The sequence below is a fragment of the Eschscholzia californica genome, unplaced genomic scaffold (genome assembly GCF_041429995.1).
Source record: "Eschscholzia californica isolate CP2 unplaced genomic scaffold, dmEscCali1.0.p SCAF_1, whole genome shotgun sequence".
Classification (NCBI taxonomy): domain Eukaryota; kingdom Viridiplantae; phylum Streptophyta; class Magnoliopsida; order Ranunculales; family Papaveraceae; genus Eschscholzia; species Eschscholzia californica.
This window is the reverse complement of record NW_028238198.1, coordinates 39,938-46,080: the sequence shown is the minus strand read 5'-3', so window position 1 is coordinate 46,080 and position 6,143 is coordinate 39,938.

Below are 6,143 nucleotides of genomic sequence, written 5' to 3'. Positions count from 1 at the left end.
CTAACTCAAAGAACAAGATTACAAGAACCCTAGCCTCTTCTTCTCTTGGTTGTTGAATAGTGTATTTGACTCAAACCCTAGACTTAGTCAACCTTGACTTTGACTCAAACTTGAGTCCATTGGGTGCCTCCAAAATCTCTTCCTTCTTTCATCTTCTTTGGGCTTGGGTTTTAGACTTGGGTTTTAATCTTCACTTGGAAATCAAGAGGGTGTCTTCTAGAATTATAACCAAAGGAGGGTGCCTTCATAGCATCTTTGTTTTAAGACCGAACCTCGACTTCTTTCTTTCACAACTTCCCCGTCCGAACTCGGAATTGACTTCCGTTTTCACCGTTGGACTCGTCTTTGACTCCTCTTCTCATTTGATTTGTTTGAAGTCTTTTTCTCTCGTTTTGGGTACATGAAATGATAGTGATAATTCGCTCCCTTTATTCCGAATTAAGTTCTTTATTCCAAATATGGTACCTAAACAAGAAAAACACATAAATGTTATTGATAACACTCGAAAAGGACTAATTAGTCTATGTTAGGCTCCTTAAATGTGACATTTTCGTGTCACATCATAATGCCGTCGTCACAGAGTTCTACCGATGGTATATCCTATGTTGCCGACAGCTTTATTCCGTCGGCAATAACCTTCATTTTTGTAGCGTACCTATCAAATCTCACATGTTTCTCTTCGTCCTCGAGTACAAGTTGAATTCCTATCAAATCTCACCTATTTCTCTTCGTCCCCAAGTACCACTTATTCATAAGGAGATACCAACATGGACAGACTATTTCCATGATCAGAAGGTTATATTTCTAAATGAAACTCAAAACTATCAATTAATAGTCGACTAAATATCAACTATTATGAATAATCGGAGTGAAAGGTAAAATAATGTTGTTGGGGACGATGAATCACGAAAAATGAAAGAATTATCTAATACGATCGGGTCAGACCTGTTGTTTCTCTGGTTAGAAGTCTATAAATCGATCTCTCTCTGTCTTGTCTTGATTAAGACAAAGTTTTCTTTCCCTATTTATCTAGAGATAAACGATAAGAGAACACTGACTTATCAGTAATCATTCTTTTGGATTATCCGAGATAGACAAAATAAATGGAGAGTAAGAAGAAGAATTTATGAGGTTGAGACGAGAATAAATTATCTTTCCTTAAGACATTTTACACCCCCGTAACAATACCAACAGTTAGGGTGTATGCCTCGGGATACAACGACTGTTCTTTCAGAATTTACGATGGTACTTATATATTCTGAAAGCGGGCGAACCTTCGTAAATAATATGAGTTTTTGGACTAATGCGAATGGATCTTCTAGACACTTGAATGTTATAACTTGGTACTTCTCTCTTCAGATTCCAGACACACTAGAATATTTCTAAAATCAGAATTTTATTCCAGACACACCAAAATACTGATTTTAGAAGAGAAAAAGAAGAAGATAATGATTTTTGGACCGAATCTGGGTTGTTTATATAGGATCGAATAGGTACTTCATTAGGGACACATTGATGTGACACGAAAATATCATATTTGGATAGCCTAACTTAGACTAATTAGTCATTTTCGAGTGTTATCAATAATATTTTATGTGTTTTTCTTGTTAGGTATCATTTTTGGAGTTAAACATGTAATTTGGAATAAAGAGAACGAATTATCACTATCATTTCATGTGCCGAAAACGAGAGAAAAAAATTTCAAGCAAATCAAATGACAAGTGAAGTTAATGACGAGTCCGACGGTGAAAATGAAACTCAATTCGGAGTTCGGACGGGGAAGATTTGGAAGAAAGAAGCCAAGGTCTTTTCTTGAAGGCACTCCCCTTGGTTCTAAATGTAGAGATAATATGGAGGCACCTCTTGGTTTCTAAATGACAACCAAAGCCCAAGCCTATGACAAAGAAGAAATAAGAAAGAAGAGAAGAGAAATGAAGATGATCTTGAAGGCACCCTCTTTAGTTAAGCCTAAGGGCATTATGGTAAAGTGACTTTTGGATAGAGAAACAAAAGAGGCCAGCCATTCTATCATCTTCTCCATCAACTTACTAGGGTTTGGGGGAGTATTCTTGGTGGGAGTTAGAGGGAGAGGCAAGAGGAGGAAGGGAAGAAGAGAAGGAAGGAAGAAAGGAGAAGAAGAAAGGAGACAAAAGGGGAGCTTGGCCGACCAAGCATAGCTTGGCCGAGCTGCTGTTCGGGAGAGCTACTGCTGGCCGGACAGCAGCTTTCCGGCGAGTATCTTGGCCGGAAACAAGCTAGCTTGGTCCGGCCAAACCACCCCCCTTCAAACCCTTTCTTTTAGCCTTCTTTTCCTTTGTTTTCTTCAACTTTTCTTCATCTTTCTACCACCATTTCTTCTTGAATCTTCTTGTTTTCTTTTAGATCTAGGTTTCTAAAGTGAGAAGGGGTTAATTTCAATAGTTTTGGGTTGGTTTTACTTAGCTTTGATTCTATTGTTAGAGAGAGAAAGCTTCATTTAAGCTTCCATGGAGTTTGAATTATTTTGGGGAAGAAGATGAAGTGGATATGGGGAAACAAGCTTTCTACTAGGGAGTGAATATTTCACTGCTAAGGGGACCCACAATTCTGCTATTGAGAGATCTGCTGCAACAATATGGATTATCTTTCGATCAACCATAGCTTGCGATCAAATCGAAAGGGGGATTCTCTAACTCTAGCTATTTAATTTTCTTCTTTCACTTGCTTTAATGTATAATAACTCCATGGTTAGCTAATTATTTTGAGTCGAGGTTAAGGGATGATGTATTTCGGTTAAACGACTATATATATATATATATATATATATGTGTGTGTTCCAATATTTGATAATAAATTGATGCTCCTTTTATTTGATTATTTGTTTTAATTGTATTTTCATGTGTTTTGTCACGCACCTCACATAGTTAATAGATGAAGTGAAGTGATCGATATCGATCGTTGTTTAGATCCACTTTCATGGGATATGTCATGCATCTTCCATATAGGCAACTAGATGACACTCTCGATGACTCGGCATTAACCGACTAAGACGTTTGTTTGACTAAGTATGATCAATGGATACACGTAGTGCTTATAGACATCTATCTTAGGAGTCAAGCTAGATTTAGTATTGATTCGTTCGATCGCACCATACATAGACGTAGGATCGTCATTATAGATTCCCAGGCACTCGACACCTCTCTCACCCAACTCTCTTACTCGACCCTATTCTCAACTCCTCTTTCGCCCACTTACTTTGATCATCTAGTTAGTTTTACTTGTTTTCATTCTCTTATTGTTTGTTTAATCAAACCCCCGTTTATCTTTGTTCCTTTCCTTTTTAGTCTAAGTTAGTATTTGACATCTAAACCGAGTGATAAGACCTTTCGATATCCAAGTTATCCTTGGATCGATCTCGGCTTTGCCGGATTACTACTTGATACCTCCGCTTGGATTTGCAACCTTTTCGGGTGCATCACACATCCATTAGTTTTTTGGGACATATCCCTTGGATTTTTAAGACACAACTCTTAAAATGAGTTGGTTATTTAACTGGGAATTTCGGCTGGCTTGTGAGTCGTCAGATATAGCTTCAAATCGCGGACAAAACGCCCATCGTTAGATGAAGCTAGAGGTTGTCCGAAACGTGCCCAACAGAGGAGAGAAATGTCGTTAGATTAGGATCTAGCGATATCCCACTTGTGCCCCGACGCGGGGTTAACGCGGGTCATTGGATCCGCAAGGATCCAACGCTTCTGCTCGTAGCCCGAAGTTATAACGATTTCCCCTAACGTGCGACCGTCGGATCTTGTGAAATCCCGCGGAGTGGACGCGAGCGATCTAGATCTGGACGTGCTTGCTTCGCTCAAATGGCCCCAAAATTGACTTGTCCAATTTAACGCTTTAGTTCCTATTTTAACCGATCTCCGTCCAAATTTTAAACTTGAATTGGCTCTAAATTGAAGAGCTCGACGAGACCAGCGCAATGGCACATTCCGTTTCTGAATTTGACGAGTAAGGTCGAGCCAAAATCGACTCCGATTCCAACAAGACCTTCACGGTCTTCCCCTTCGCCATCAATAGAGAGATGAGAGGGAAGAAGAAAGAAGGAGAGAGAAAGAGAAGAAGAAGGAAGGAGAAATAGGAAGAAGGAAGGAGAAAGAGAAGACGAAGAAGAAGAAGGAGGAGGAGGAGGAGGAAGGAAGGAAGGAGGAGAGAGAGAAAGAAATTTCAATCAAGGTTGTCGACAGGCAACGTTATGTCAAACTTTGGTTGAGGCATTGCCTCTTAAACACACGTTGCCTTTAATAAATCAGGAATTACCTTTCAGCAAGATTGGCCATAACAACTTTGGACATTGCCTATTAATTCTCACCGAGTTTTATGCACTAACTTTGGTCCCTTCATTCATCCACGTTTGACCAATTTATATTTGCCCCCTCCATTGCTTTGCTCATACAAATTTATCTCTCTTTATTTAAATCAAGTTGGGTTCGAGTTATTTATTTGTGCCAAAATTATCTATCACAACCATTGTCTATTTTGGACGAGTATAAACACTTGATGACTTTCTCTTAATTTTACTTATTTGAAAGTTTTGAACTCCTCCAAATATTGTCTATATAATTGGTTTCTCAAATAAAATCTAATCATATTGTAAATTGTCATTTATTACTATGGGCATTTTTCCGAAAATATATAGACAGCCATAACAATGGACAACAACAGTTTCGTACTATTGTGTGTTTTACTTTCTTTATATTTCGAAAATCATTCATAGGAAAAAAATATAGTCTATAGTGATTTTAGGCTAGCACAGTCTCACTTAATATCCTGGCTCCACCCTTGTGTCCCAAATCACTGGACTTCCAAATTTTTTTTTAAATCTGGTATTTAGCGGCTTAGCGCTATTTAGCTAAGTGAGGTAGCGGACTCGAAAAAGAAAGAAGGGTGATCTAAGTATGGGCTGCTCCTAATGTGTAGGAATATTCAAACGGGTTCTTACGTAAGCCATTTGATCTCTTGTAAAAGTTCTTTTTTCTTGTTGACTGTCTCTTGTAAAAGTTAAGAGGCCTTTTGAAAAAAAATAATAATCTTATATTGGGATAAATTCCTCCTTTAATAGTTTTCAAAGGGGAGGAGGTCATCCTACTACATATTATATATATGGCCAACGCTTTGGGGAAAGCTATATAGTTTTCGGGGTGTGAAGTTTTGGGTGGAAACAAAAAATAAATTGATTATTTTATTTCCCTCAAACAACCAAATCCTTTTCAGCTTCTTCTTCTTTTCTCCGGCGACTCCACCATCTCCGACGACTCCATCATCTCCGGCGACAAAGTTTTTTTTTTTTATTCTCCTCTCCATCTCCGGCGAAGGGGATGAGCCCCTTCGCCGGAGGTCTGGTTTGTTCTTCAAACCAGACTAGATGATCAAACCAGATCTCGTCTGGTTGTTCAAACCAGACGAGCTCCAGCGAAGGGGCTCCTCCCCTTCGCTGGAGAGAAAGAGAAGAAAGAGAGAAGAGAGGGAGAAGAGAGAGAAAGAGAAGAGAGAGAGAGAAGAGAGAGAAAGAGAGAGAGAGAGAAGAGAAGATGGTAAAGTCGCCGGCAAAATCCGGCCGACGACTTTTACCAGCGACATTAAAGGAGTGTTTGGTTTAATTTTTTTTGTTTTCCACCGTCTTCCCCGGAAACTTTAATGCTCTCCTCAAAACAGTGACCTATATATATATGTACCAACAACTTTTAATAGGTGATTCATGATTTCCAATCAAACATTAGAAGGATGGAAAAAATTTCCTTAAAAAAATTATTGTCAACTATGTCATAATCGCCCTTTCATCAAAAAAAAATGTCATAATCGTGACCTTTTCAGAAAATGTGTCATCCAATTCTTACTCATTAAAAAGAAAGCAATTATGGGAGTGATAATGTACTTAAATATAAGTTTCTAAAAAAAAAAGAAATAAAGGGTAAACCATGTTGTTAGACAATAAATTAAAGTAAAAGCATGTTCTCAAATGTAATTGCACGTCAACTCAATTTAATCAATAGTATTTTACCTTAATAATGTAGCTTAATTTATGCATATTTATATTTAAAATTAATTTTCAAGTGAGCATTACAAGGCCGAGTTTTATAGTCACATGAAGATTAGTTCTC